This window comes from Oryx dammah, unplaced genomic scaffold (assembly GCF_014754425.2).
Source record: "Oryx dammah isolate SB20612 unplaced genomic scaffold, SCBI_Odam_1.1 HiC_scaffold_14, whole genome shotgun sequence".
In the NCBI taxonomy this organism is placed as follows: Eukaryota; Metazoa; Chordata; class Mammalia; order Artiodactyla; family Bovidae; genus Oryx; species Oryx dammah.
In genome coordinates this window covers 20,493,957-20,514,034 of record NW_024070198.1, presented here as the reverse complement: position 1 = coordinate 20,514,034, position 20,078 = coordinate 20,493,957, and the positions used below count along the sequence as shown (strand labels likewise).

At 41.3% G+C, this 20,078-nt stretch overlaps 1 long non-coding RNA gene across 1 annotated transcript in view; it reads right to left on the bottom strand.

Annotated features, from left to right (window-relative positions):
* The window catches only part of LOC120873507, a 39,909-nt gene that overhangs the window by 374 nt on the left and 19,457 nt on the right, over positions 1-20,078 (bottom strand). The window contains exon 2 of the long non-coding RNA XR_005723477.1: positions 19,365-19,491. This is a non-coding gene — a long non-coding RNA (uncharacterized LOC120873507). The remainder of the gene's footprint in view (positions 1-19,364; positions 19,492-20,078) is intronic.

Genomic DNA, 20,078 nt, shown 5'->3' with positions numbered 1-20,078 from the left:
CCGCCTCTTTGCGACCCCATGGACTGTAGCCTATCAGGCTCCTCCATCCATGGGATTTTCCAGGCAAGAGGGCTGGAGTGGATTGCCATTTCCTTCTCCAGGGGATCTTCCCAACCCAGGAATCGAACCCTGGTCTCCCGCATTGCAAGCAGATGCTTTATGGGGAGAGATCCTAGAGATAAGAGAATCACTTATAAAACTCTTAGTTATCCAGGCAAGAAGTAATAAGGCTTTAGACTAGGATAGAGACAGAGATGAGAAAGGAAGGAACTGATGAGATGAGAAAGTTAAGAGGCTGACTTACAGCCTCTAACACAACTTACAGATGGAACTGACTGGAATTAGTAAGTGGAATAGAAGTAGACAAAGGTCGTTTCTGAGATTTTGAATTGAAAAGTAGGATGCTTATTAAGGGAAAGTGGAGAATAGAAAAGGAGATGGTTTGGGGCAAGAGGAAATAGAATGGATCTGTTTCACAATGATGAGAATTATACTTAACATTTCTGAAATATACCATTAAAAATGGTTAAGATGGCAAATTTTATATATTTTTAATCACAATTTTTTTTAAAAAAAAAAGAGGAAATAAAGGAAAGGGTAATAAAGGCAAGCTATTTTGTGTCAGCAGCTGCAATCTGCCAAAGGACAGGCTGGAGAGAGAGAAGAATGCCTTAGTACACTCAATTACAGGACAAGTCAAGGAGACCCATGGTATCTATTCAGCTTAAGTTCTGCAAGACTGAAACATGGTATCTAATGGTCTCTGCCTGTCCAAAAGCCAGCCCTCCAGGAAACCCTCTGGTGTTTTATTTTACTCTGGACTTCTGAAGAAATACATTTCATTTGTAAAAAAAAAAAAAAAAAAGCACCAAGCAATACACAAAACTATTCTCACCCCAATGCCCATACCTTTGCTAATGCGCTAGAGGAGCCGTGATGAAGTGACACCTCACCTACGGCTTTAGATGCCTTTGGCCTGGCCAGTGCCTGAACTGCTTAACTACACAGGTTTTCTGAGCACCAGCCTTGCTGGCTCCCTGTGAGGGTGATTTATTGATGTGTTTCCCACTAGTCATGGTTATCCCTTCTTTATCAGTCATTTCCCTAGTCTTTCTCTCTCTCTCTCTGTAATTCAGCCATATTGAGGTATAATTGACAAATAAAATTGTAAGATACTTAAAATGTACATCTTGATGATTTAATATACATGTACCTATGAAAGGCTCTCTCCCATTAGTTAATGAACACATCCATCACCTTGCATATTCATTTTTTCTCTTTGTGTGTGGACACTTAAATTCTACTCTCCTAGAAAATTTCAGTTATACGATACCATGTTACCAACTTCTACTCCCCACCCCCGTTTCTTATTACATTTTCCAAGCAACTGCTCATCTTTCTATCACTCTAGATTAGTCTGCATTTTTTATAATCAAAAAGAAATTTATTTATTTTTGGCTGTTCTGGGTCTTTGTTGTTTCAAGGACTTTTCTCTAGCTACAGTGAGCAAAGGCTACTCTCTAGTTGCAGTGCGTGGGTTTCTCACTTCAGTAGCTTCTCTTCTTGTGGAGCACAGGCTGTGGGGCGTGAGGACTTCAAGAGTTGCGGCCAGTGGGCTCATTTGTTTAGGCTCCTGGGTTCTAGAGAACAGGCTCAATAGTTGCAGCACACAGGCTTAGCTGTTCCACAGCATGTGGAATCTTCCCAGACTAGGGATCAAACCCATGTCTCTTGCATTGGCAGGCAGATTCTTAACCACTGGATCACCAAGGAAACCCTAGAATTTTTTATATGGATAGAATCCTATACAGTATGTACTTTTTATGTCTGTGTTATTTCAGTCAATATAATGTTTTTGAGGTTTTTCCAAATTGTTCATTTATCAGGTTCATTTCTTCTCTTTTCCTTTTGCTAAGTAATATTCCATTGCATGAATGTACCACATTTTGCTTACCTGTTCACCTGTAGATAGTCATAAGGGTTGTTTCCAGTTGTTTAATTGCAAAGTTATGTCCGAATCTTTTGCAAAGCCATGTCCGACTCTTTTGCAAAGCCATGGACTGTAGCCCACCAGGCTCCTCTGTCTATGGGATTTCCCGGGCAAGAATACTGGAGTGGATTGCCATTTCCTTCTCCAGGGGATCTCCCCAACCCAGGGACTGAATCTGGTCTCCTGCATTGCAGGTGGATTTTTTACCACTGATCCACCAGGGAAGCTAAACTAAAAAACTGAAAAAAAATTTTTTTAATTAAAAAATTTTAAACATTTATGTTCCCAATTTAATTGGGATCTCTCCCAACTATGATAGTATAAAACTATCATTGCAATATTGGATGTCCTTAGTTTGTCTTTTGAGAGCTTCCCTTGTGGTTCAGTTGGTAAAGAATCCGCTCGCAACGTCGGAGACCTGGGTTCGATCCCTGGGTTGGAAAGATCCCCTGGAGAAAGGTAAGGCTACCCACTCCACTATTCCAACCTGGAGAATTCCATGGACTGTATAGACCATGGGGTTGCAAAGAGTCAGACATGACTGAGCGACTTTCACTTTAGTTTGCCTTTAATATTTGTTACTTTCCCTTTAATATTTTAAATTTCTTTTTGATTTTAAAGTTTCCTTCTTTTTCACCTTCTATGTCTGTTATGGTGTTTTTTGTTTGTTCACTCTGGTGTTCCAGTCTCTGAATTTTTTCTTTTATTTCTAGTTCTTTTATGAGTTCTGTCACTTTATTTCAAGTAACTCTACTTCTGATTTCTACTATTATTTTATGTTTTGTATCATTTAAAAGTGTTTTTCAGTTCATTTTGGAGCAGAATATAATAGCTTTCATTTTCACTGTTTGTAAAAATGTTATCTGCTTCTCAGTCTCGTTTTCCTCATGATAACCTTTATTGGATTTAATCTTGATGCTTTTCCATTGCTTATTTTTATGGGATGTTGATTTTCCTGAAATTATATGAGACAGGCGAATCATGTGTAAAAATGCCATGTCTTGCTTTCCCACAGTTGCCTGACATTGCTCCCTTCCCCCATTTAATCAGAGTCTGTCTTTCCTCGGCTCTATGACCACCGTTACCAGGTGGACACAACTGAGCAACTAAGCACAGCATACACCCGGTGGAGAGTTCTCTCAGGAAGGAGACAAGCTGCTTCTGGTTGCTTTGAAAATAAACGTTTAAGTAGTGTTAAAGTCCATCAAAGATAATTGATGGCACATATCTGTCTGCAGTTTGAGAGGTCTTGGTACTCAGGAACACTGGATAAAGACCTCCTCTGTGAACTCTAGGCTTCTTTGCTTAAAAAAAAAAAAGATTTATTTAGGGGAACATCCTAGGCTGGAGTCACCCTCTGAGCTGTGCTCTCTCAATGCTGTTTTTCCTTTTCTCCAACTGGACATAAAATTTAGTCTCAGGCCAAAAAAGAAGGACACTATTGAGTTCCACTCAAGAGGATGTCACCATGGCACAGTAACCAGGACATTCACAAAGTGAGTATTGCTCCACCACTCCTCAAGTGATAAAGAGCAAGTCATTTTACCTTCCTATGCTCAGAGACAAAATTCCTTTGTCTAGCAAATTGTTTTCAAATGCATTGTAACTTAATTTTTAAAAAGTAAAGAAGATAGGGCATGGGCTTTCCAGTTCCATTTGGTAAGCATCACACCATTTTTATCTGACACCCTGTCCCTTCCTGTACATGCACAATCTGCTTGGCTTCTGAAAGGTTTTGAGTTTGATACACTGGAACTGGGTAATTTTTCCCATTTTATTGAAATATAATTGATATATAACATGGTAGAAGTTTAAGGTGTACAACCTGATTCGACAGACATATATATTGCAAGAGGATCACCACCCTGTTTTGTTAACACACCCATCACCTGGGACTAAGTTATTTTTAAGGCCATGTTTTTCATGGTGCAAGTGTGAGGATTGTTGAAGTGATGATGCCTGGCCTCCGTGCCAGGTTAACTTAATCAAGAATCATGAGCCATAGCCTAGGAAACCGCACTTTTAATATGTGCTCTGGAGGATTCGATCACTCACCAAAACCTGAAAACTCCTGCTAAGGTAAGTTCCAATGGTATCATTCTAACATGAATGATTGGAGGATTAAGGATTGCTAAAGATATTCATTTTGTCTATCTGCTATGATTCAGAGAAGGGAAGGACACTTTCTTTACTTTTTAAACAGGTTATTAGAAACAAGGCTGAGCAGTCTTTCTCAAAACAGGGCATTAGGATGCAAAAAATATCAAGTATGTAGAGAATCCTTAGATTGTACGGGTGCTGGAGAGAAGTTCCAGAGATCACAGGTAGCATGACTACTACTGCTAGTAATAAATACCGTTCATTAACCATCCTGTGCCAGGCAGGATGTATGGACTTTAAATCACCTCATTTGAGTCTTCTACAGCCTTCACAGGCAAGTATGACTATCTCCTATTATAAATAAAGGTTCAGAAAGGTTAGGTAAAATTGTAAATGCCCCATAGCCGATCAGTTGTTGGGTTAGGATTCAAACTCAGTTCTGAATAATGCCAAAGTTAGCCAGACCACCTCTGGTCTCTAACTGGGGTGATCAGTGCCTGGAAAGGAGACAGTGTGGTCTGGTACTAGGGAATTATGGTTCTGTTGGGTCACAGTCTTTGCCCATCGTGAGAGAAAACATGGAATAGAGGTCTGTTTAGTAAGCACTTCAAGGAGACAGATGGGCATCGTCAATCAACTGTGCTCTGATTTCCTAGAGAACTCAGGAGTAGATTCTCATAACCACAGAATAGATTCTCATGGCATTGGTTGTTATTGAATTGAGAAATGGAAACGGTATGCTGCAAGAATGGATTCCTCTTAAAAATTCTGTTTTCCTCTCTAAAACTCGTATAAATGAAACGCAAATGATCTCTGGGAGAGCTTTTTAAAAACACAAGTGGCTGGGCTCCTCTCCAGATTTATGAATCAGAGTTTCTTGAGGGTAGAATCTGGGGATCTACATCTTTTTTAAAAAGTTCCCTGGTGATTCTGTCAGTCAGGAAGGTTTGGGAACCATTGGATTAAATTTTCCAAAATGAATTATTTGGGTTCAGGGCTAACTCTAATTGGAATGGGTCTGATTTGAGTTGCCAGGCAAGCCCTCTCTGGCAGAAAGAGTCTGCTTTCTTCCTTAGCCAAGCTCTCCTCCTAATTCGCTTGTACTTCCCACCCTATATTTTCACTGTCCCCATCACCCTCTTTCCCACCCAAAACTGGCTGAAAAACGACATTTAGAACAGCAGCGCCACATTGTGGAGAGAAATAGTATTGTACTACAAAAAGCACGACGCCGTCCTCAAGGGTCACTGGGGCTGCGATTACCATTTTGTCCTGCAGAGAGCACCATTTCCTTACATTTTTAGGTGAGGCAGTTTTCTTTCCTTACCTGTGTGGGGTGACCTTAGTAAACATCCTTATAGAAAGGCACGAGGTGGAAGGAACATTGCGCCGGATAGAAACCAAAAGTCTCCTCGCTGTGAAACTAGAATAAACTGGGATGACTAGGTACGCAGGCATGGCCAAGCCTTCTGCTGATGTTAAATGCCAATCTCTGTGACAGTATGCTCAGGAAAAGACTAGAATGGTCCCCGTTTCCCAGTATCTATCTCAGGTAGTACCTGCTATAAGGTAGATCTTGGAAAGATTTATTTTTTATATGGTAATTCAAGCATTAATTAATATATCAGACCTCTTAAATGGTGCTATTTCTCCACAGTGACACATTGGCTATATTGCTGGAGCAGGTTGGAGTACATTGTGTTCTGATTATTCACCTTTTGGTTGATTCCTACTTGGCTAAGTCTCCCTCCATCTCTGTCTGTCTATTTCTCACTTGCACACACTCATGTTTCTGATATTTATGGACACCTTTTTCAATGGCCTGATCATCTTTAGTGATCCAGCTAACAAATTAATACAGCTAGAAAGAAGATGCTAAAAGTGTACATAAAATCATAGTCTATCTGGTTGCCTTCTCTTCTTGTTTTGTAACAGTTCCATATTGGCTCCAAAGCTGGGAAGTCACACTGGCCAGGATCTGTGTCTCTGCAGATTTGTGTACGATTTCTTGGCAGATGATGGTGTGGCTTTGTTTCTCTGCTTTGCAACTTCAGGCTGCTTGGTTTTCTGAACTCTAGAGCTCAGATCTGGTAGCCAGATCACAGGGTCTAGTGTCCTGGTTTCCTTGTGGTTTTGTTTGCTCCGATATGCTTGCTGTCTCCCTAACCAGACTGAAAGCCCCTTGACTGAAGGTTCCAAGCCTAGATCTCTTCTAGCCTTCAGACATCTACATTGTTGGACGTGCACTGCCTGGTCAACATGAATGTTTGGCCTGATTGAATAATGAGGAGAGGTGTTTTAAGAGAATGAGAGGTAAAAGAGAGCCAGGAAAGAGAAAGGGGTAAAAAATAATGTTTCTAAAAGACTGATTTAACTGACCAGTGGAAGGAAGTAATTTCAGAAAAGGAAAACAGAAGAGAAGGTCTATTCAGAGGCAACATGAAGGGAGGAAATTAGTTTTTTCAAAAAGTGGAAATGCTATTGTGGACAATAACTTCTGAGGAGATATGATTCATACATGAGGAAAGTAAGATTTCTTCACTGAATGATGACCAAGATGAATGTTTCAAAAGGTATCCTATGAAAGAAAATTATACTTTTGGAATGTGTGAGTTGTAAATTCACCCGGTTGGTGAATGAATACAGCTTTAAAATAATAGGTCAGACTTCAAATTCTCCCTGAATGTTATAATCAAATGTTGAATTCAGTCGTGTCTGACTCCGTGCGACCCCATAGACAGCAGCCCACCAGGCTCCCCCGTCCCTGGGATTCTCCAGGCAAGAACACTGGAGTGGGTTGCCATTTCCTTCTCCAATGCATGAAAGTGAAAAGTGAAAGTGAAGTCGCTCAGTCGTACCCGACTCTTGGCGACCCCATGGACTGCAGCCTTCCAGGCTCCTCCATCCATGGGATTTTCCAGGCAAGAAGACTGGAGTGGGGTGCCATGGCCTTCTCCGCTTTAGCTCCTTAGATACCATGAATTGAGGAGGAGGGCCGTCTTGCCTTTCCAACACTCAGCTTCATCAGTGAGGCATGTTTTCCATCTGTCCGTCCTAAGTTGCTGAGTCATGTCCGATTCCTTGTGACCCTATGGACTGGGGATTCTCCGCCAGGCTCCTCCGGCCATGGGATTCTCCAGGCAAGCGCACTGGAGTGGGGTGCCCCGCCCTCCTCCAGATCTTCCCGACCCTGGGATTGAACCGCGTCTCTTATGCCTCCTGCCCTGGCAGGAGTGTTCTTTGCCGCTAGCGCCACTGTAGATCTTCCAACGCTCAGCCTCATCAGCGAGGCGTGTTTGCCAGAGACCCTTATTTAGCATATGTTAATGCTTAGAATTTAGAAGGGATTAAGATTTATTGAAGTAAAAGCATACTTGGAAAATAGATGTTTTATTTCTTATTTTCACTTGCTTTTTAGTTGTATATATACTTGATAGAATACATCTGGGATGTTGTAAAACAAACCTCAGAACTTTATCACTTTGCTCATATTTTTTCTTTCTTTCTCTCTTCCTTTCTTTCTTTCACAGGGAGAAGAGGAATGTATGTTCTTTCTTCCTACCCAGGCCCCTGATAAGATACTCCCTTTTCCTGCCTCTTTAATAAATATGTTTTCATACTCCAGCCCTTGCCTCTTTAAATGTCTTCAGGGCTTGCCTCTAGTCTCCTGAAAAAATGCCCAGCTCTCCTGAGCACCTACCACTTTATATGCCTTCTGTCTACTGAGCTGTCTCTTAGTGTCTGTTCTGTCTCAGGTGCCTGTCCTTTAAGTGTCTAACCTATCCCAGGCCTTGGCCCCTTCATTTAAAACACACACAACTCAGAATCACTTCACGCAATCTGTTTCTTATTTAACCTAATAAGTCTTATATAAGTCTGTTTCTTATTTAAATAATTTTTTTTCTGTCTCTGAAGTGATTGTTTTGGTGGTGGTGGTTCAGTTGCTCAATAGTGTCTGACTGTTTGCAGCCCCATGGACTGCAGCATGCCAGGCTTCCCTGTCCATCACCAACTCCCGGAGCTTGCTCAGACTCCTGTCCATCGAGTCAGTGATGCCATCCAACCATCTCATCCTCTGTCGTCCCCTTCTCCTGCCTTCAATCTTTCCCAGCATCGGGGTCTTTTCCAATGAGTCAGCTCTTGGAACTGAGCCAACAGGTGGCCAAAGTATTGGAGCTTCAGCTTCAGGATCAGTTCATCCAATGAAATTCAGGGTTGATTTCCTTTAGGATTGACTGGTTTGATCTCCTTGCTGTCCAATGGACTCTCAACAGTCTTCTCCAGCACCACAGTTGAGAAGGCATCAATTCTTCAGTGCTCAGCCTTTTTTATTGTTCAGCTTTCACATCTGTACATGACTACTGGAAAAACCATAGCTTTGACTATATAGACCGTCATCAGCAAAGTAATATCTCTGCTTTTTAATATGCCTTCTAGGTTTGTCATAACTTTCCTTCCACGGAGCAACTGTCTTAATTTCATGGCTGCAGTCACCGTCCACAGTGATTTTGAAGCCCAAGAAAATAAAGTCTGTCATTGTTTTCATTGTTTTCCCATCTATTTGCCATTAAGTGATGGGACTGGGTGCCATGATCTTCATTTTTTGAATGTTGAGTTTAGGCCAGCTTTCACTCTCCTCTTTCACCTACAAGAGGCTCTTTAGTTCCTCTTTGCTTTCTACCTTTAGGGTAGTATCATCTGCATATCTGAGGTTATTGATTATCAGTAATCTTGATTCCAGCTTATCCTTCAACTGATATTTTTCATGATGTACTCTGCATATAAGTTAAATAAGCAGGTTGACAAATCATAGCCTTGACGTACTCCTTTCCCAATTTGGAACCAGTCCATTGTTCCATGTCCAGTTCTAACTGTTACTTCTTGACCTGCATACAGATTTCTCAGGGGCAGGCAAGGTGATCTGGTATTCCCATCACTTTAAGAACTTTCCAGTTTGTTGTGATATACACAGTCAAAGGCTTTAGCATAGTCAATGAAGCAGAAGTTTTTCTGGAATTCTCTTGCTTTTTCTATGATCCAACGGACGTTGGCAATTTGATCTCTGATTCCTCTGCCTTTTCTAAATCCAGCTTGTACATCTGGAAGTTCTTGGTTCGTCTCATATAGTTTGAAGGAGACATAATCCACTGATTTTAGTGGACTCAGTGTAAATGGCTGGGATCTGGATCAGTGACTTTGTCATGGTTGTAAAGAAGAATAAATAAGTCTGAAAACTGTCAACTCTTGGACAGGAGCATACTAATTAATTGGGTTTCTAATTAACTATGGGTTATGAGAAGACAATTTTGTTTGAAATCTCTCTATATTGCCTTAGTCATTTTCTTGCTTTAATAGGTAGTCTAATGAACATAATTAAACCTTGTCTTACTGATTCAGCATCATGAAATGCCTCAGGATCATTACTCTGAACATAAAATACACTTCTACACCATACTGTAGCAACAGAAGGTAGAGAAGTTTAAGATGGCTCCCAGACATTTCTGTACTTTTGAAAAAGGTATCTCTATAATCCGTGCATTTCACTGTATGTGGATTTACCTTAATCAAGTAAATGCCTGTTACATATTATAAAATAATAGACTATCCACTCCAGAAGAGACTCTTGAGATTATGAAATTTAATGCCATTATTTAATAGATGAGAAAACTAAGACCCAGAAAACAACAAGGAAAATGAGTACAGGACGTCTATGATCAATGTCGTCTGATTGCAAATCCAGAGGCCCTTTGACTCTGCCATGCTGCAGCTTTCAAATGATTTGGGATTACTGTCATTTGTCTCCCTTCCCCCATAAAAAGTGGAGTCCCTTCTCAAAATTGGCTGTTCGGGGGTTTTGGTCAAATGAATGTAAGCTCCAGTAAAATGAGCTCCCTAGGGGAGCCTGTTTTGTTCACTGATGTCTTTTCAACACCTAGAACAGTTCCTATCCTTTGGAAGGCCCTGAATTAATGTGTGTGAATGAAAGAATGAAACGAAATTGGAGTATTTATTTTCTACAAGATAACTTGATTTCAAGTTCATAGGCTACCTCTGCTGCTGCTGCTGTTAAGTCGCTTCAGTCACGTCCAACTCTGCGCGACCCCATAGACGGCAGCCCACCAGGCTCCCCTGTCCCTGGGATTCTCCAGGCAATAACACTGGAGTGGGTTGCCATTTCCTTCTCCAATGCATGAAAGTGAAAAGTGAAAGTGAAGTCGCTCAGTCATGTCCAACCCTTAGCGACCCCATGGACTGCAGCCTTCCAGGCTCCTCCGTCCATGGGATTTTCCAGGTAAGAGTACTGGAGTGGGGTGCCATTGCCTTCTCCAAGGCTACCTCTACCTCTGGGTTAATCTACTCAGCATTCTTTAAGACTGATTGTATATAGATTACAGGTTAGAATCATTTGAGCCAAAACTTTGAGTTAATAATTAGAAAAATGAAAGGTATACAATAAATATTAAATAATTATGGTGAAGCATCATGAACTTTTGTTTCACTTTAACTGTGTATCTCAATTTCAAGCCCCACGTGTTTGAAGCAAGGAGCCCAGATGCTAAACTGTAAAAACACTCTTTAGATAGTAAAATGGATCAGCAAAGAGAAGATATCACAACTCAGCTTTGCAAAGCTGTCTGTTAAATATGAGTTCTACATAATAGTCAAATATCTCTTTGAACAAGGCAAACAAAGCCATCAAAGCTAAGGAGAACAGGAAATTCTTGGACACTGTACCCTGTACTTATTTTCAGAGTTGCCTTTTGACTCTCAAAATTTGTGAGTATGTTTAAATCATCCAGTAAGTGCTTCAGTATTAAGAAATACCTCAGAAACAAACTCAAAAATGAATGAATTGCAAAACCCCTCTATTTAAGGACCAGTTTAAAATTTAACAATGTAAACATCTAAGGTTACGTGCATACACAGGTGGATACGTGGAGTCATGATTTCAATAATACAAAATCAGAAGATGTTAACTTATCTACAAAAGATACAGATGTTATCACTTTATATTTCTAAAAATGCTTTTAGATCTCCAGAGGTGTTTGAATTTTTTTTTCTTGAATCACCACTAAACCATAAGCTCCTCGACATTGAGGATCATGTCTAATTCCCGTTTGTATCGGCAGTGCTTGGCTCAGTGGTGGAAAATAAAAGGAACTTAAGTTGAATGAATGAATTTTAGGGACAGACTTAAGGGCCTTCTTGGAAATTATAAAGATATGTGGAAACATTAACAGAAAAATGTTTATGGGGTCCAGGAACACTTAACTGGAGTAAAGAGATGGGTAAAGATTAAAGGAAACACAGACTTATCTTTTTGGACTCCAATCTCTGGTATTTGTGAGCCTGCCTCTAAGCCCCTTAATCCTCATTATCACATATGTCCACTGCGAGAGCTTTGTGAAAAATATATGCACAAAAACATCTTCACTGTTACTGAAGTACATTGAAAGGACAGCTTTCTTATAACTTATTTCTAATTTTGCCTGATTTCTGAACTACTGTGCCTATTAGTAAAGAATCTCATACGTGCCATGGAGATATTGCTTTCTGAGTAGAAATTTGACTTTCTGTACTCTCTTCTCTCAGCTTTCTTTTCAAATCAACTTTAACCTGTCCAGAACAAGAAGTTATATGGTAGGAGAGATTGATTACAAGGTGGTGGAAATGGGCATAGAGAATGCAACGAAGAAGAGGCTCTTCCTGAAGCTTAAACAAGGAATGTACAGCCTTTAGGAAGCCAAAGAACTGAGAACAGGCTACCTAGGCAAAGTTGTGGAATGTGGTTCCTCCTTACTGAAGGGCTATTAGGATCCAGTGTCACGAGAAGGTTGGTCTGAGACCTTAGGGGTCAGGGCTGTTGTGAGGGTCTGGTTTTCTGTACTTAAGGCTTGGAATGTCATTGTTCATGCCAGCTTTTCCAAAAAGCTGGAAATTTTGGATCAAGAAATTTCAAGATCAGGGCCAGAATCTATACCTTATCTTCCCATTTTTCTAATTAGCAACTTGGCTGAATGTGTAAGCCTCCAGGAGTAAGTGACATTTTAGGTTAATGTTTAATTTGTTAACCCTTAAGGAAGGAAGTATCTGCTTGTATTCTTATCATTGATTTTAAGGTTGCTTAAGGTTGAAGCAGTTCACAGAAATGATTTTATTAGTTCTTCCCAACATCAATTTAACAAAGTAAGGGGCACAAATGATTATACACAACAAATCAAATTCTTGAACCACAAAAAAAGGTTCAGTTCAGTTCAGTTCAGTTGCTCAGTCATGTCCGACTCTTTGCGAACCCATTAATCGCAGCACGCCAGGCCTCCCTGTCCATCACCAGCTCCCGGAGTTCACTCAGATTCACGTCCATCAAGTCAGTGATGCCATCCAGCCATCTCATCCTCTGTTGTCCCCTTCTCCTCCTGCCCCCAATCCCTCCCAGCATCAAAGTCTTTTCCAATGAGTCAACTCTTCGCATGAGGTGGCCAAAGTACTGGAGTTTCAGCTTCAGCATCATTCCTTCCAAAGAAATCCCAGGGTTGATCTCCTTCAGAATGGACTGGTTGGATCTCCTTGCAGTCCAGGGGATTCTCAAGAGTCTTCTCCAACACCACAGTTCAAAAGCATCAATTCTTTGGCACTCAGCCTTCTTCACAGTCCAACTCTCACATCCATACATGACTACTGGAAAAATCATAGCCTTGACTAGACAGACCTTAGTCGGCAAAGTAATGTCTCTGCTTTTGAATATGCTATCTAGGTTGGTCATAACTTTTCTTCCAAGGAGTAATCGTCTTTTAATTTCATGGCTGCAGTCACCATCTGCAGTGATTTTGGAGCCCAAAAAAATAAAGTCTGACACTGTTTCCACTGTTCCCCCATATATTTCCCATGAAGTGATGGGACCGGATGCCATGATCTTCGTTTTCTGAATGTTGAGCTTTAAGCCAACTTTTTCATTCTCCTCTTTCACTTTCATCAAGAGGCTTTTTAGTTCCTCTTCGCTTTCTGCCATAAGGGTGGTGTCATTTGCATATCTGAGGTTATTGATATTTCTCCTGGCAATCTTGATTCCAGCTTGTATTTTCTCCAGCCCAGCGTTTCTCATGATGTACTCTGCATAGAAGTTAAATAAGCAGGGTGACAATATACAGCCTTGACGTACTCCTTTTCCTATTTGGAACCAGTCTGTTGTTCCATGTCCAGTTCTAACTGTAGCTTCCTGACCTGCATAGAGATTTCTCAAGAGGCAGGTCAGATGATCTGGTATTCCTAATCTCAATTTCTCAACAAAAGGAAATTTAGTTGTTGTTCAACATTCTTTGCTCTCATCACTGGTTAGCTTCTTTGCAGAGGAGAAACTGAGAAGCTGAGTGAAATGTCCTAAAATTTCTCAGCAGAGCTTTATCTTCTTGCTGCTTGAGTGAGGACCTTAACAAAATCTATTTGTGAGAGGTGGTATTCCATCAGCTAAACCCTGGTAATAAGTCCTTTGACCTTTTTCCTCAGGTAGAGAATTAGGTGAGGATTAGGGCTGACCTCGGAGAAGGCAATGGCACCCCACTCCAGTACTCTTGCCTGGAAAATCCCATGGATGGAGGAGCCTGGAAGGCTGCAGTCCATGGGGTTGCTGAGGGTCGGACACGACTGAGCGACTTCACTTTTACTTTTCACTTTCGTGCATTGGAGAAGGAAATGGCAACCCACTCCAGTGTTATTGCCTGGAGAATCCCAGGGACGGGGGAGCCTGGTGGGCTGCCGTCTACAGGGTCTCGCAGAGTCGGACATGACTGAAGTGACTTAGCAGCTTAGCAGCAGCAGGGCTGACTTAAGGCAAAATGATGAATTAATCAGAGGGAAGAATCCCTGGGGGAGGGCACAGTAACCCACTCCAGTACTCTTGTCTGGAGAGTCCCCTGGACAGAGGAACCTGGAGGGCTACAGTCCATGGGGTTGCAAAAGAATCAGACACGACTGAAGCAACTTAGCACACACAGGGTGAAATGATGAACTAATCAGAGTTTTCTACGCTACCCTCCTCCCCTTATAGGCATGTACCCCAGAGCCACCTCCTCAGTCCTAGCCTCACCTCCCTGGTATTCCCCTCATCTACCTATGAGAGGTGAGGCTTGATTACAGTCAAACTCTATTGTCCCTCTCTCTCTCTCTCTTTTTTTAAAATTCAAGTTATTCATTTTATCCTCTCTGAAATCTAAACTGATTTTAAAGATGACAGTGAACTAGTCTGATAAGTGAGTTTGAATGAGCCACTTACATTTGCTAAATTAATTTTCTTTCCACTTTCACCTTAATTCACTCTGGCATTTTTACCCACCACTAAATTGACCCTGATTATTGGTTACCTTCCTTGCTTGAGCTCCTAGATGCATTGGACATGTTGACCCCTCCTTCTTTCTTAAAATTCTTCTCCTAAACTTCAGACTCCAATTTCTCCTGGTTTTCCTCCTACCTAGAACACTCTGGCCATTTCTCTATGTCCTTTGTCAATTGCTACTCTTCTGTGCAATCCTTAAATATTACTTCCCCAGAGTACTCTCCTAGGATCTCTTTCCTTATTCTAAGCTTCTGGTTTGTGTGATTAGTTGCTCAGTCATGTCCAACTCTTTGCAGCCCCATGGACTGCAGCCCACCAGGCTCCTCTATCCAATGGGATTCTCCAGACTAGAATACTGGAATGAGTTGCCATGCCCTCCTCCAGGGGATCTTCCCAACCCAGGGACTGAACCCAGGTCTCCCACATTGCAGGTGGATTCTTTACCATCTGAGCCATCAAGGAAGCCCAAGAATACTGGAGTGGGTAACCTATTCGTTTTTCAGGGGATCTTCCCAACCCAGGAATCATATTGGGATCTCCTGCATTGCATGTGGATTCTTTACCAGCTGGGCTCACTTCTGGTTTGGCTGTCTCAAATCCTCCATGACTTTGACTATCTTCTCTACACTCCTGACTCCCACATCTCTCCAGCTCATCTGTCTCGCCCAAGGTATAGACATGTATTTCCAATTGCTTCCAGGACCCTTCCCCTGGGATGTTTCACAGGAACCTGCAACTCAGCATGGTCAAAACTCATTCTCCACATTTCCTCTTCTTCCTCCATGCCCTGAACTCGGTGAATGATGCCACCATAAACCATATGCTTATAACCCAAAATACAATTTAACCAATAAACAGTTTTTAAACACTGTTGTGTGTCACATACTATGCTAGCACATGAACACAGAAATAAGGTGTTGGATAAGACTGGCCCCTGTCCTTGGGTTGCTTATAAGCCAGAAGGGAAGGCAAACATTAAACAATCACACAAATACCCAATTCATCATAACTGTTGTAAGCACTACCAAGGAAAAGATGAGGAAGGAATCATCTTTGATTCTTTCTCCTTTCCACACCTATCAATTCTATCCTCTCAGTTATAACTCCTAAGTATCTCTTCAGTTTGTCCTCTTCCCTCTTTTCTGTTGCCACCAATAGCTTTCCTTTGATCTGAAATAGTTCCCTAGTAGGTTTCCTGTGTCTGCTCCTGTGCCTGTAGTCTATTCACCACACTATATCCACAGTGATCTTTTACAGTGCACATCTGCTTGTCACTTTCCTATTTCACACCCTTCAGTAGAATAAGATTGTTTATATAAAAAAGATAATAAAGTCAACAAATTAATAAACAGAGGTGAAAGCATGATCTGGGGTTATTGAGGAAAATTCTAGGAGTGGTTCGGAGAGGAAAAATCATTTGACTTCCCATTATAAACTCATCCTTACCATTTGATCTGCTTTATATATATGTATCACTTTAGTAAAAGTGAGTAAGTGGTGACCATTTTGTAATGTATAGAAACATCAAGTCACTGTGTTGTGCACCAGGAACTAATATCGTGTTACAGGTCAGTTATCCTTCGAAAACACACAAACTCATAGAAAAAGAGATCAGATTTGTGGTTACCAGAGGTGATGGGCAGGAGAGGCGGAAACTGATGAGTGTGGTCAAGAGGGACAAACTTCCATTTATAAGATAAACAAGTACTAGGGATGTGCAACATGAGAAACAGTTAACATTGCTGCTTATTACATGTGAAAGTTGTTAAGGGAGTAACTCCTAAGAGTTCTCATCACAAGGCAAACATTTTTTTCTTTAATTTTCTGTCCACATGAGATGATAGATGTTCACTAAACTTACGGTGATTATCATTTCGTGATGCTGTTGTTCAGTTGCTCAGTTTTGTCTGGCTTTCTGTGACCCTCATGGACTGCAGCACGCCAGGCTTCCCTGTCCATCACCAACTCCCGGAGCTTGCTCAGACTCATGTCCATCGAGTCGGTGATGCCATCCAACCATCTCGCCCTCTGTCGTCCCTTTCTCCTCCTGTCTTCAATCTTTCCCAACGTCAGGGTCTTTTCCAGTGAGTCAGCTCTTCCTAACAGGTGGCCAAAGTATTGGAGCTTCAGCTGCAGCATCAGTCCATCCAGTGAATATTCAGGATACAGCATACTGATTTGACTTATGTCACAAAATGTATGTAAGTCAAATCAGTATGCTGTATACCGTAAGTGTACACAGTGCTGTATGTCAACTATATCTCAGTATAACTGGTAGGAAAAAAATAAGGCAATACTGCTCTGTAAAAAAAAAAGTATTAAAAATTAGTATACTTGGACCAAGTAGTATACTTGGGCATCCCTTGTGGCTCAGTTGGTAAAGAATCCACCTGCAATATGGGAGACCTGGGTTCAATCCCTGGGTTTGGAAGATAGCCTGGAGAAAGGAAAGGCTACCCACGCCAGTATTCTGGCCTAGAGAATTCCACAGACTATATAGTCCATGGGGTTGCAAACAGTCGGACACAACTGAACGACTTTCACTTTCATACTTGGACCAAGGCGAGAGGAATCTGTGTCCCAAGTCCCAGGTTTTAGGGCCCCTGTGATCCTTATTTCAATAAGGTGGAAGCATCCGTGGGACCAAGCGGCTGTGTCCACCCTGAATCTGTATTCACCTCCTTTTCCACTAGGTTTTGGGGACTTGGAACCCTAGCACTTCTTGCCCAAATGGCCTCAAACCCTCTTCTAGAGCCTGTGTGGGCCCCTTTCCAGGTCTACCCTCTAAGGGTGGACTGCACCACCTGTGCACACGTCACCACATCCCTGGTGTGGCTGTTTGAAGGGCACAAAACTGGAACTGAAATGTGGGGATTGGAGAGTTAGCCTGGAGGAGCACAAGGACCTCTGATAATGGGGAGGCCTGGGGAAGGGTCTAGAGGCTGGAACTTGGGAGCCAGCTCTCACCACAATTTCTGGTGTAGAACTCTGTGGCATTTGGGAATTCTAAATACAGATCTAGGCTTTAAAATATGGAGGCATTTATGTGTTGCAACAGAAGGAAACATGAAATCTCTGTCCTCTTTTAATAGTTTATCAAGTTCATTTGTAAATTGTAAATATTTGAACACAATATGTGAGCCTTTGTTCTCTTGCTGTAGCTCTGCAAATATTAGGGCCAAACCTGTTGAAAATTCTCCTGATAACTTAGGAAAGGGTGGTTTTAAAGCCTTCTGGATATATCTGTTCCTTTTATCATAATATTTAAAACTGCTTATAAACATTTCACAAGCCAAGTTGGCACGGGTGTAACTCAGCTATGGGAAAACCCAGCCGGGGCCAAGCAGCCACTTCAGAGATCCCAATGGTCAGTGACTGAAGGTGACATGATCTGGTCAGGCCAGCCCCAGCTCCCCCCAGCATCTCAGGATGAACATGTGGCTGTCTTAACTCCATTCAGATTGAACCTAACCGCACTGGTTGCGTGTGACTTTCCATATGATTTACCTTGTTCTTGTTACCAAAGCAAAGAATTCATATTCACTTTATGGAGTGTTCATATTTTCAAACTGGCCCAAGTTTGTAATTTTGTAAAAAACTGAAACTACTTTGATTCTCTTTCTCTCCTTTCCTTTCTTTCTTCTTAAAGACAAGACAAAGTCCCCAGAAGAAAGTCCCCCCCAAAAGAAAGTTATTGTGAATTTCTTTAGTAAACAAGCTTTTCACTGGGAAGAAAACAGACCAATTTATGGGCCCAGAGTCCAGGACTGTGACTTTTCATCCTGTTTCTAAGAGGGTCCCATCATGTGCTCTTCCACAAATGCTGTAGTTTCTTCATGCCTCTTTTTCTTCATCACTAGCTACACAGAACTGAGGTTTCTGTCCTACTGCCCAAAGGAAGTGGCTATCTGCATAAACTGAATAAGGAAAGAAAAGTACAAAATGTCCTGTGAATATGTTTTATTCATGAGCAACAGTATGAAAGCAGAGTACAGTGATGAAAGAACTGTTGGTCACAGAGGGTATTTTTCCCCCAGCCACACCCACATACTGACAACAATCTCAGCCACTTGCGTTCTCTCTGATTACAAAGAGGTAACAGAAAAAATTCTGGCTGCACCAGAGTTCCACTTCACATAAAGTGGACATTTTTGGAGGCAAGACTCATGAGTAGCAAGACTAAGGGATAGTCACAAGGACAAAGGTCTCTACCAGTTCCAAAATTCTGGAATTTTAAATTGTTTGAGAGTAGGCATGCTCAGCTGAACAGGAGAACTACTTCTCTCTTCAATGTTAGTGTCAAAATTTTGGCATTGCCTGGTCTGTCTGACGTTGAATTTGATACTTTATCTTAATCTGGGATTAAGTCAGTTGAACTCACAGACTAAGAAATATAGGATTAGAAAAATTTATTAGCTTTGTTGGATGAATCCAAAAGGTAGGAAGGTATCCATTTTACTGGCATCTGAAAAAGGTTGACCAATACCTTTTCCTTTTATTTAATCACTCACTAAGTTGCCAGACTGAGGGGAAAGGAGTATGGATGTCCAAGCTAAGAATAATTGAAGGTAAGCCCTTCAGTAGTAGACCAGGAACAGGGCTGTGCAAGGGCCTAGTGTCTTTTTCTTCCCAAACAGAGGGCAGAGTGGAATGAATATATGGGACAGTGAGAGAGAAGTGCATGTCTCAGAAAATGGAAAGAAGAGCTGATGACAGAAGAAGCAGAGACACCAGTTGATTCCTGCCTGAAGCCATCATTCTGCCCTCTGGCTTCTGCATCCTGGCACCACTGAATGTTAGACCCTATGCCTGACTGGAGAGACTCACCATCCTCTTTATCCCATGCACCATTCTTATAAAGTCCCTGGTTGAATATAATGTTGTGAAGAGGTCCACTTTCTTCATACAAGTCTAGTAACTGCAGGAAGGATTACATACACTCACCTTGAAGTTTGGAGACATTACTGTAGGTCTTGTGTGCTGGTCCCCCATCACCAAGTGAGATGAGTGAATTCCTATGTGTTTCCTCCTGATTTTTGTGGCAACTAACTCACTGCAACAATAGCTTTTTCTGTGAAATGTTCAAAGAAGATAAAAACATTACACTTGATTTTGCAAATGTCTTCATGAAAAGAATCTTTTTTTTTTTTTCTTAGAATCTGCAGAAGGTTAGATGCAAAGGGAATTTCCCTCATGAAGGAAAAGCTAAAGATTCTCACTATGATAAGCAAGTACTTATCTCTTATCTTCCTTCATGAAAGATTATCATTTCCCATTCCAATTCTTGGTAAGGTAAACCTGTTAATAGATTTTGGCTTCAAACTAAGCTTCCACTGATATGTCCAAGTCACCAGTGTAGCTGAGTTGGCAACAAAGAGTCTATGGGTATGGATATCTTTGGTATCCGCTGTATCTCTTTCCCAACCTAAAATCTGGGAAGGTTGCATATTAGTCTTTTTAACACAGAGGATTTACAAGCCAATGTGGAATATTCTCACCTATGTTTAAGACTAGAGATCTCTTTAAGAAAATTAGATATACCAAGGGAATATTTCATGCAAAGATGGGCTCAATAAAGGACAGAAATGGTATGGACTTAACAGAAGCAGAAGATATAAAAAAGAGGTGGGAAGAATACACAGAAGAACTATACAAAAA